The 13,157-nt window shown below is 35.9% G+C and overlaps 1 protein-coding gene across 3 annotated transcripts in view; it reads right to left on the bottom strand.

Annotated features, from left to right (window-relative positions):
* Positions 1-13,157, bottom strand: part of sh3kbp1 (SH3-domain kinase binding protein 1) — a 64,071-nt gene that overhangs the window by 50,044 nt on the left and 870 nt on the right. The gene's annotated exons all lie outside the window — the stretch shown is intronic.

Here is a 13,157-nt window from a genome sequence, read left to right as displayed (position 1 = left end):
AGTCACATTTAAGAACATGTCTCTGAAATGGTTTTCAAAACTGTTCTGAAGCATCTAGCACTGTCTCCTTCATCTAACACACCTGATTCAACTCGTCAGTTCATTAGTAGAGACTTTAAGACCTGAAGTGGGTCAGAAAAGGTAAAGAGTTTTGAGAGAAAATATGATGCATGTCAGATCCGCATCACGTTCAGCAGCAGCAGCTCCTAAAGAAATAGCAGCCAAAACAACCTACTAACCAGCTGCTGTGATGTCTGTTCATCAAACAAAAAAAGAGGAAATAAATGACTTTTATAGCTTTAAGGATTTATCTATATTTAATTTAGAATTTAGTGTTTGATAACTTCAATTTCTGTATATTTCTGCTGAAGGGCACAGGTAAATATGACATTTACTATAATGGGTTTATGTGAAGATTGTTTTAAGTTCACTTAAATTAGAAGTTATTTTTTAAAAGTCCAATAAATGTACAAATTGATAGCTCTCAATTATACTGTGATGTTGAATGGCTATAGTCACTGGTTAAATATTAGGGGGAAAAAATTTTTATAGAGACATCAGTAGTATTGGTATCAGTGATACTGGCCTTCAGTCATAAAAAAGATACCATTAAACAAATATTAAAAATAACTGTCTTTAATGTGAAATTATTGCAATATAAAAGTATATTTAAAAACTTTAATGTATGTTATGTGGGAATGGGATTAATCTTGATTTTCGGACCCCCCAATACAGTAAAACTGCACATTTTAGAGTGGCCTTTTATTGTGGCCAGCCTAAAGTACACCTGTGCAATAATCATGCTGTCTAATCAGCATCTTGATATGCCACACCTGTGAGGTGGATGGATTATCTCGGCAAAGGAGAAGTGCTCACTAACACAGATTTAGAATGATTTGTGAACAATATTTGAGAGAAATAGGCCTTTTGTGTACATAGAAAAAGTCTTAGATCTTTGAGTTCAGCTCATGAAAAATGGGGGCAAAAACAAAAGTGTTGCGTTTATAATTTTGTTCAGTGTGTATATATATATATATATATATATATATACACACACACACATACACACACACATACATACTGTGTATATATAAATTTGTTTTGTGTAATTAATTATATTAAAGTATAAAGTATCTGATGTAACAGAAAATTTTTATATATTTTTTATAAATAAAATATATTATTTAAAATATAATACAATATATTAAATATATTTAACTACTATTTATATTTAATTAATTTAAATAAAATATTTTATCAAAAAAGTCCCCATAAAGGTAAAAATATACAAGAAAATTAATTCAAAAGGCCAAATAGTGTCCATTAACTGGAAGCACTGCAGTGTATGCAACGCAAACACCACTCACTTTTTTTTCCTAGAAAATAAAAAAAAAATAAAAAATTCGAATAACTCCAACACCATTTGAGCTAAATAAGGACTGTGTGTGTTTAACAGGTCAACCACCTGATTCTGATGTCATGTGATTCCTCATTTCATGTTTAAAATGACATATACACCACGTGTGCGCATTAAAGTTTAGAGGTATTGTTTAAACCAGCGTCATTGCGTGCTGGTCATCTCCCCGAGCAGCTATAAATATTCCTCTTCTTAAATAGCTTCTTTAGCCTGTGTGCCTGGACTCAGCTGATTTGCACTAATGTGAGTCAAGTGTTTGTCTGCATTAGAGGACCTCAGTGAAACCATGTGATGCGCTTTCACAGCAGCATAACTCTCTGAGCTCATGCATTAAACATCAACACGCTCGATTTTTAATACGGAGTAAATTTATGTAGGCCTGATCCATTACCCCATCATATATGCCTTATACCCATAATCCACTGCACAAGTTAAGACTTGCAAGCATTATTGTTAGGCTTCATTGATTCAGAACAAGATCAATAATATTCCAGCGCTGTACGAACAACCTTTTTGGCTAATGATGTGACTGAGCTGAACGAAAATCCCTCATTGTTCTCGTCTATGGGGAGCTTGTAGCTTACAGATGATTTTAATTGGTCATTCTCACATACTGACTCAGACCGACTGCCTCTCCTTCGAAAAGGTTAATCAAATTTGCAGTATTAGATTGCATTAAATGGAACAGACATGAATTAAATTAATTACATTGGCGAAAGTCTAACTGGATGAGCATTAGGTGCGAACGGCTCATAATGACTGCAAGATGAGTCAAAAAAAAAAAGAACAGCTGATTTTATTCGCAGCCAAACCATTTCATGCCATCCTGACTTATTGCACACCTCAGATTGAACTGTAGGCCAAATGCAACTGCATATAACCACTGCAAAAATGGCACAGGCATAAACAACCACTGCAAAATATAGCAGATTCCAACACAAGCATACTACACTCTTAAAAATAAAGGTGCTTCACGATGCCATAGAAGAACCTTTTTGTCTAAATGGTTCCATAAAGAACCTTTGACATCTGAAGAACCTTTCTGTTTCACAAAAGGTTCTTTGTGGCGAAATACGGTTCTTCAGATTACAAAAAGTTAAGAAAGAGATGGTTCTTCAAAGAACCTTTGACTGAATGGTTCTTTGTGGAACCAAAAATGGTTCTTCTATGGCATCGCTTGAAGAACCTTTTGAAGCACCTTTTAGAGCAGTGCTGTGATCCAGTGTTCATTTGTCAACGACATTTTTTTCACCGACGACAGTGAGACGATAAACTAGAACTCTTTTTGAATGACAAAAACTATGACGTAAATCTATTGACATTTTCGTCAACGAATAAAAACGAGACGAAAATGTTAGGGAGGGACGATTTGGGATGAAATTCATTCAGAACGAATCTGCTGCGTGGCTCTGAGGTTATGCGTAGGTCTACATATGAACCGGAGGGACATAAGCTAAAATACACTTGCTGCACGTCGCATAAAACGTAAAAAAAAAATGTCAAAATGTGGGAGTAAGAGAAGAGCAGACATATGGATAAATCTGACGACGCAAGAGAGAACTCAATTCGGTCCTGTTTTCTGAGCGCAGACACTGTACACACAAAGCGCGTCTCACACATCTGAAGAACCTTTCTGTTTCACAAAAGGTTCTTTGTGGCGAAATACGGTTCTTCAGATTACAAAAAGTTAAGAAAGAGATGGTTCTTCAAAGAACCTTTGACTGAATGGTTCTTTGTGGAACCAAAAATGGTTCTTCTATGGCATCGCTTGAAGAACCTTTTGAAGCACCTTTTAGAGCAGTGCTGTGATCCAGTGTTCATTTGTCAACGACATTTTTTTCACCGACGACAGTGAGACGATAAACTAGAACTCTTTTTGAATGACAAAAACTATGACGTAAATCTATTGACATTTTCGTCAACGAATAAAAACGAGACGAAAATGTTAGGGAGGGACGATTTGGGATGAAATTCATTCAGAACGAATCTGCTGCGTGGCTCTGAGGTTATGCGTAGGTCTACATATGAACCGGAGGGACATAAGCTAAAATACACTTGCTGCACGTCGCATAAAACGTAAAAAAAAAATGTCAAAATGTGGGAGTAAGAGAAGAGCAGACATATGGATAAATCTGACGACGCAAGAGAGAACTCAATTCGGTCCTGTTTTCTGAGCGCAGACACTGTACACACAAAGCGCGTCTCACAGCGTGCGAGTACTCTTTTGCATCGCATGAATGGAGAATTACACACAAAATGAAGTCGAATTGTCCGTTTTGACGAGTATTCATGTAAACACAGTTGCTTACGTCTTAAGTGAACGTAAACAGTAGGGAGAACCATACTTACCCTTACCATACAGTGTTTCCATGTGTCCCGGCGCAACGAGACCAAACCAATAAAACCCATTACAAACTAGGCATTTGTTGCATCCAGTGGGGACATAATTACTGCTTATACTGACTTATACTCTGTTTTTACACTTTGCGTTGCGTATTGCGCCGCGTAAACATAAAACCATGTCTGCATTTGTGATCGGAGAAATTACAAACAAGCGCTACTCTACACTGCTCAAAACTCGCATTTGAATCATCAGTGGCAAATTCTTTAAATATAAAAAACGTACTTACAGGCTGTGAGTCAGAAGCGCCAGACTGTCCTTGCAAAGTTGGAACTGCCCCACTTTTGGGAGTCCTCTTTTGGAAGGCCAAACAAAGTAGTTTCGCTTTCACAATGAAACACACAAAAAATCTTTTATGTCCTCATCAGAGTGGTTTTAGAAAAGGTAGAAACACAACAGATGCAATTTTAAGTCTAGAATCAGATATAAGAAAATCTCAGATTAATAAAGAAGTATTAGTTGGTGTTTTATGAAACAGTTAAACATATTTTAATAAAATGTAAAGGATATGACAACGAAAGAGTACAACTTACAGAAGCACTTCATATAGAAATAAATCAGATCTCACTTCAGAAATTGTTAAATAAAGATGTGACTATAGAAATGTTTCACATATTATTTAAGTACCTCAAAGATACAGAGTTAATAAACAGGATTTAAAGAATCACTACAAATTTATATATTTTTTTTTATTTTATTTAATTTTTAATTTTTTTTTAGTTTTCCTTTAACGTCATTGCTCCACACTCCATCCTAGTAGGTGGCGGTAAATGCACCTAAAGCTGGTTTGCCAACCGCCATAAAACGTCAAAGAAGAAAAAGAAGAAGAAGACGAAGAAGAAGAAGAATGAAACACACAGCGGCTGAAGTGAGTGGCACCCGGCGGATTCGACGAAAGAGGCTTGTGGCAACCACATGTGACGACCCCGGGCTGGACTCTTCGTCCACGGTGAAAGCCGATCTGGCGATCCACAGCACGAAGTTGATGTATTTCCTCAGCGACCAGCACGGATCAGCTCCAGGCATGACAAAGCGGATATCGTTCTCTTTTGAAAGGCCAAACAAAGTCGTTTCGCTTTCACAATGAAACACACAGCATCTCCACGACATGGCGGCGGCGGCAGCAACAATACTACAGCGAGAATAAAAGTTACGCCTTCTTTCTTAGCGTGAACATTTGGGCGGCGTTAGGCAAATCTTCCCTTATCATGACGTAGACATGTGGGGGCGTGTTTAAACGAGGCGTTTTAGGAGGGAGTCTTAACTTTTATAAAGAATATCTCTTTGAATTTGAGACTTTAGTCTTTGCAACTTTACAGATATGCTTTATGCACCAAGAGCTTGTAACACTCCAAAGAGAAAGGAAAAATTGAAATCGCATCATATGACCCCTTTAAGACACATCAATGTCCTTCCGTATGAGTTGAAGTCAGATCTGTCGTCACTCATCAAGGCAACATAGTAAGTAACACTGAGATGAATATACATTAATTGGCTTATGTGATGTGGGCGGGTCGGGCGTAGTTGAATCTTAACCACACCTGACCAGAGACATAAGTATTAGAGCCCAGAGCCGTCTGTCAACATTACCATGGGAACCCATTTGCTGAATGCAAATTCTATGCTATTTGTCTAAATAAAACATTAAAACTCAATAGATAAATAAACAGATTTAAATGCTACAACTGAATTTATGCATCACAACATTATAATGTGCAGTATGAAAATGGATGTTCATTTTATAAATGCGTTTTTCAAGATTAACTTTAGGTGTTAAATTATTGCTATGCTAATTGAGTTGTAAAATAGGAAATACACAAGCATGCACAATTAATATCCAATATCGATACATATAATATACTGATAAAAGAAAAAAACACCATCTTATTACTGATATGGTACTAATACAATGTGGGTAAAAATAAAATATGTTAAGTCTTTTATTATTAAGATTTGAGACAGGAAAATTAGGCTTCTGAACTGATTAAATAAACATGAAAAAAATCACAGCAATATTCCTAAAAGTTTTAATTTTTTTTATATGCATTTATTTTGTATTTTGCCAAAAAAGCATGATAATGATTTCATGGTTTCCCAATAAAAAAAGCAACTAATGCTGTAAACTTTACAGGGAACCCTCTCACTTGGTACATTAATATAAGCTTATAGCAATTATTGGATGGAAGAAGTGTCGACAAATATGTTTAGAGAAGCTTTATTCGCACATCAACTGAAAAGAGAATAGACTAAAAGACTGATACTGAGATTTAAGAATCGATATAAATGTACTTAATGTTAAAAGGAGCATCTGAGTGCTTTTGGGATATCTAAAGTTACCTCGCATCAGCCTCAGTTCTCTCAGACATTTTCTCTGCTGCATATGTGTGCGTGGGGTGCAAGTTGAGACTCTGACTGGCAGTCAAGGGGAATGCGCATGTGCAGGTGATAGTTTCTATTCGGCTGCATTATAAGTAAGCAAATGTTTAGGGATGGGCGATATACCGGTAGACACGACTAACCGGTACAGATTTTGGACTATCGTCTCTATTGCACTTACACGCTCATGTGATGTTGCTGAGCTCCGTGGTCATGAAAACTTATCGTTTGCATGCATTTTTAAGTATTGCTGTTTAAAAACAAGTGATTTTAAGCCGTTGAAATGCAATCAGCAACTAAGATTAGAACTAATTTTGCAGTATACACGTGCTTTCTGAGAAACTGTTTCTGAGCGCTATCAGAGGCGCACACACATATGCTCATAGAGTGCGGTAGTATTGAACAGAGTTATTTTTGCTGCTTTATGGGCCTTGAATGGTTACACACACTTGAATGTGTCAAAATGCCTGTCTTTGCAAGTATCCTTGTAAACACATTAATTTAGGTCTTAAGTGAAAGCAAACAACTGAGAATGAAAACGTGTGTAACAGTATACTGGATCCGGGTAGCTCTTAAAGTGATAGCAGTCTAATATTCCTGCTGTTTGTCATTCATGTAAATCAAAAAGAAAATAGAGAAAATCTCTCACTGCTCTTGACTAAATCACTTTTGTAACTTTAGAATGAAGAAATATATATTTAATTTACACTGTGAAGAATATACAGTGGTTTTATACATTTGATTACTTTATACAAATTATGTAGCATTTGTTTTTTATTTGTTCTACTGTAGTTTTTTTATCCTATTGCTTGTAATTGCCTCACTGACTGTTTACTTGTGTTCAGTGAGCTTGAGTTTTTTTTTTTAGACTAATATTAGTTTTTTGGGGATATTGACACCGGTGGCAAGAATTATGAAATTTCTATGGTATCAGAATTTGATATCATAAATACCTTATTTAAGCAAAAATAACTATATTGTGATATATATATCGTTACCATGAAATAAAATGACTCATATCGTGATATAAGATTTTGGTCATATCGCCCACCCCTACGAGGTATCATAACCATCAATTTTAATATCATGATATACATGATACCAATACCACTACAACTCTACTGCCTGGCGGACAAACCACAAATTTACAGGACCTTTACAGAAGAGAAGGGGAAGATCCTCTTAAACGCATGACCGCATGTGGTTCGCCATGTGTTCCGGCTTCTCGAAATGTGTCAGCCAAGCCACTGATTATGTGGGTTAGACTTGGGTCATTTGCAGGAATTCAGAGAAACTTACAAACAAATGGTGCAAGATGCAAAATGATGCACTTTTCCCAGAAGCATAAAACATGCAGTTAACATGCCATTAAATGATGTAGTATGTAGGGATGCACCGAATGTTTGGTAACCACAACATGTTAACTGTTTTAATAGCAAAAAAAGGTCTTTCGGTGTTCGGCCGAATAAGCAAAAAAGACCAAATAAACTGTACCGAACAATGACGTGACGCGATCAAACAGCAACCAGCGTAGAGTGAGAGGCGCAATGCAACAAACATTTCAGCAGTGTGGAAGCATTTAAAACGGTCCGAGAAAGACGAAAAAATCATTACAAGCAGCCAGCGACAGCAAGAGACTGTTTAGTACTGCATCGCATGTCTTCGATGAGAAGAGGAAGGAGTGATTGCTGGTTACTGTATGATAATTGAAATCGCGAAATGGCCTTAAACAATTAGTAAATAAATTGCAGATTGTCATGTTTTCTAATACATGCACGCATTGCATTCTGACAGCGCTGCATGAACTTGCGGTGCTATCTGCTCATTAGCCAGGGTTCAGTCCAAACCGCGAGGGAAATCTGCGTGTACTCAGTTGCTCAGTCACATTTTTATGATTTTCTTTTTTACAAGGCACGTGACAATGCGATACGTGCGACTTATTCATAATGAGACTCATTTATAAATCTGCTGTTGTCTTCCTGTGCGTTTCCACCAAAATAAAAGTTGAGAAAAAGCAATAACTCCATAAACAATCATAAATGTTAGTATTGTAATTTTACTGTTGTTCTGTAAAATAAAATAAAAAGTAAGACAATAATAATGATAATAATTTAAACAGCTCTGTTAATACATTTATTATAACATTCACACATGGTGTTCAAATTGGGATCTGTAATATTTTCTAATGTTTTAAAAGAAGATTCTTCTGCTCAGCAAGGCTGTTTTTAATTGTACAGTTAAAAATACATGCCTGATTCAAGAAGGGGGTCTGATGGCCAACATTTTTTTATTTGACTAACTTATTAATTTTGAGGTTAAATTGTGCTTTGTTGGTATAACTATAATGTCTGCTAGAATGTTAAAAAATGTTCAGTGTTATATACTTTTAAATTGTTGTTTTGTAATAGATTTTTTCATTGAAAAGCAAGACAAAACAGTAAAAAGCACATTTTGGCTATTTAATTTGTGCAGTGGTGAAAAAAATTGGCAAAATACATGGGGGAAAAAAACTTGAAAAACCTTGTTTGTTTCGGTTTCGGCCTCGGCCAAGAATTTTCATTTTCGGTGCATCCCTAGTAGTATGTAGGACAGACACTCTTGCGCTCAATTCCTGACTGCTCCAAATTCAGACACGTTAATAAATCATTAAGGTACAAAGCTCGGTTGTTTGTATGCACTACTGCAGATATACGAGAACAAACTGCAGAGTTCAGATTTCTCACAAAGTTTCATCATAACATAAATGCATGATTTAAAAGCGAAATGTTCAGCAAGTGTAACTAAACTTAAATTATTAATCTGCAAAAGCTCTTTCAGCAGATGTTTTTCGACTGTATGTTAGGAATAAATCTGGAGCTATTGCCGAATTTCATACAACTGTGCATTTCTCTACGTGCTATGCACAGAAAATGATTACATTGATTCCATCAAAAATAGCTTTCGTCTGGAATATTTTATAATGATCTATGAATTTTATTATCCAACATAGGGATGCCCAGAAGGCATCTGCAGAAAAGTTCTGTGCTGTAAATCAGCAGTAAAGGATTTAAATGATGGCAAGATGTGTTAGGCCTAAACGGAGCAGAAAGTACTCTTATTGGAAGCTGAAAGATTAATCAAATTAGCCAAAATATTTAATAACCATAAACAAAAGAAGTTGGAGATGTATAGATCTTCCAAATCTTGTGGTAAGTACAACTACTACTGGTTCCCCTACACTGTTCCCACTGGCAATAAAAGAGCTACTATCATAATATAAAGGAACATAGGTAGATGTGTAAATGCTCCACTATATAACAGGAACCCATCACACACAGACACATACCTCTCTCACCACTTCCCTGTTCTCTGCCAAAGGGCAATGAATGAGCACGACATAGCAGTCATGATAGTAAAGAGACCCGAGTACAGTGCAACACTTTCCAGAATCCAAAGCTCACCACATCACTTGGGAGGAAAAGAAAAGCTTGAGCTTGCGGCGAAAACAGTAACACAGGAAGCCAGGGCTTCATTAACTTGCATGTGATATGAGGACTCACAAGGAGCCCTTGATCACTATGAATTCATTTACTGATAGCATGTTTAATTCAAAAATAAGAGCCAAAAGAATGCTGTCAGTCGGGTTGTTCAATGCTGAACCCAAAATCACGAGTGGGTCATGTACACTGAAAATACTGATGTAGTCTGAAAATGAATCCTTTTGAGGCTTGGCTTGTTAATAATGCTCATTAAATCACTAAATAAGTCAACAAATATTTCATACATGCATGTCTTTGGGAGCGTCACATGAAATCGCTGATTTTAAATATCAATGAAGATGTTGCAAAGTGTTTTTATCATATTAATGTTGCGAACCTTAGTACCTTTTCCCCTTAAGGGGTGCATATTATTACCTTAAAGGGATAGTTCATCATTAAAGGCCTGTTCACACCAAGAATGATAACTATAAAAATAACTATATTAGCATCTACACCAATGCACAATAACATTGTTTATTATAAGCTTGCACTGCAGTTTTGTAGTCTGCCTCTATATATGCTTGCAGCTCTTTAAAAGCAGGATGGATCCTGATTGGCTGTCAATGTTTTTATAGTTCATCAGCTGGGGAAAAAATCATTCTGAAAGTGATTCCAATTATATTGTTCCTCTGTGGTGTAATCGTTAAAGTTATGGTGTGAACTCTCTTAAATTTAGAAAGATTTGTAGAACTTTATCTTTATAGTTCTTGGTGTGAACAGGCATTTATTCCCCCTCATGTTGTTCCAAACCTGTATAACTTTCTTTCTTCTGCAGTACACACACACACACACACACACACACACACACACACACACACACACAATATGTCTCATTGTATTTTTATCTCTACAATAAAAGTTAATGGGCACCAGTGTTGTTTTGAACCTCACTGACTTCCACTATATAGACTAAAAAGATTGAAATATTCTTTAAAATATCTTTCACATAATTCGACAGAAGAAAGAAAGTTCTACAGGTCTGGAACGACATGAAAGTGAGTAAACAAGAAGATAATTTTTATTTTTGGGTATCTCTTTAAGGTACTAACATGCAGTTTTTAGGGGCGGATAATGTACAAGTTGTTTGCACATTTTTTTCAACAGAGAAACGATTTTTCCTCACTTTTTAACCCTCTAAGCGCCAAAGTCGCAAAATTGAAACAAGACGTCATACTTAATAAAATAGACTGTAGTTCCTAATATGGTGTAATATCTCATTTGTATTCCCTACCACTAGATGGCAGACATGTAGTACTTCGATTCTAGACCAAAATTACGTCACGTTCCTATCCAAAGTGTTCGAGGAAATAGCAGAGCAAGTGAGCTATCGTGTCATTGATGCGGAAATGACGATTGGTCTTCTAATAATCAAGCTTCTCCCGGTACATCTTTGCAGCGCAGTGGTGCCGCCGTGCAAGGCGAGAGTGTTCACGAAGCACAAAAAAGTGATCATTTCGACCCTTTGCCCAACGGGGATGGGGGTGGCAGGGCAATATATATAATTATTTGAATATTACTGATGAACTGATCAAAAAGTAGGTTACTGTTCACATGCGTTTTACTACTATATAGTATATTAATATAGTAATAATTTAGTACTTTCTCCTGTTTTATTGTTGGTTTCCTCTTTTCTGATCATTTGGAATGAGGATAAAAAGACAAAAAAAAAACATGCGATTAAGTTTAAACATCAATTCAATATCTACTATTTCCTGAATATTATGAAATTCAAGATGGCCGCCCCCTGATGACGTCATAATATGCCAATTAGACGAGTATATTTACACCCCACATAAACTTTCGGTCATGCTCAACATTTTTCTAATTTACAGTAGATCTATATCTTTAAGCCCTTTCAAGCCTCAAGCTTTTGAAATCTTGATGTCTTTCCCAAAAATCCCTGGCGCCTAAAGGGTTAATTTACAGCAGAGCATGGATCATTTGTCAGATTGATTTTAGATCATATCATTCCTGCAGTCCTGTTTGTATCATTGATTTATGTTTGAAACAGTTTGTACACACAGCTGGCTCTCAGTCATTAATAACTGTTAGCGTTTATATTTATGCAGAAACGAACAAACCTTTTCCTAACAATCAATCTGGTGGGTTTGTACACGCATGGCTTTACTCACTAAAGAATGTAACCAAATGTGCCATGCAATGTGCTCAAAACCTGTTTAAATTTTCAACACGTATGTCTGTTGATCGAAAGGCTTTGTTGAATCTTGCCAAAAGATCAGAGACACGTGTGCGACTGTCTCACGCTGGTGTTTTGTCAAAGACGCTCCCCCTTTTGATGAGCTCATCACGGGAAAGCGCATAGAACAGAATGGATCATAAGAGGATTGTACATCTGTTAGTGCTTCAGTCAATAAGAAGTTTTGTTTTTAGTTTCTTTATGTAAATCATAAATGGTTGTAATCCAATGTCAATGATAGGCTCTGATCTGCTTAGTATGACAATACATTTGAGATTACAGTGATGAGACTGCAGTTCTGACTATCTCTTCCACAATAGTGTGGCATTCTTCAAAAATGTCTGTCATCCTGTTTTATCATCGGTGCAATGTAAGAAAACCATACCAGCAACTATTTTTTGGACTGAAATGCTAAAAACAGCTTTGGCTGCAGCTGCCCAGTTATTGACCGTGATAAGCTTGTGGGCGTCAGGGGAGGCCGTCTGTTTAAAAAACATATGTCCAAACTAATTCAACTCTTTTTAAAGAACAACACATAGTATGATGGTAACCGATACAACCTCATGCGAGAAGCATTTGTGGCCTTTTGAACTAAATTGACAGAAAATAGGTTTGACCAATATTATTCACGCTTTTCTACTTAAAGGTCATGATGAAACAGAAGTAGCGAGCAACCTTTTCTTCCGTATTGTTTGTGACATACATCCGAGTGAAACGGATTATCGAAAAAGAAAAGAAAGTACCATGAAGATCAAATTACGACATTTTGATTAAAATCATGTCCAAAAATTATAAAAAATAAAACGTGCTTGGTTGAATTTTCACAATAACTAGCATTAAGAAAATAGATAGGGTACATTTTTATTTCTTGCCATCTTTAATGTTACGAAACACAGCATTTTAACTTTTTGTTCCATTTTGGGAAAATTTCACAGAATTTCAATGAACGCTTAATTTACATAAATATTTACTTGATATTCTCTAAAATATCTGAAAATAGAAAATGTGAATTAAGACTTATTAACAGCCAATCAAGTACAGTTAATGCTGGTACTGACAATGTAAAAATATCAACCGATCAATCACCCTGCCAATATCGGAGTATATTACTATTTATGGATCATCAAAACTATTTATTAATTTTGTAGTCTAATTGTATTTATTATCATCTAGAAAACAGTTAGAGAGTTCATATATATATATATATATATATATATATATATATATATATATATATATAAATAAAAA

This window comes from Sinocyclocheilus grahami, unplaced genomic scaffold (assembly GCF_001515645.1).
Source record: "Sinocyclocheilus grahami isolate Dianchi unplaced genomic scaffold, SAMN03320097.WGS_v1.1 scaffold85.1, whole genome shotgun sequence".
Classification (NCBI taxonomy): Eukaryota; Metazoa; Chordata; class Actinopteri; order Cypriniformes; family Cyprinidae; genus Sinocyclocheilus; species Sinocyclocheilus grahami.
Note: the sequence above shows the minus strand (reverse complement) of the source record. Positions and strands in the feature narration are given on the sequence as shown.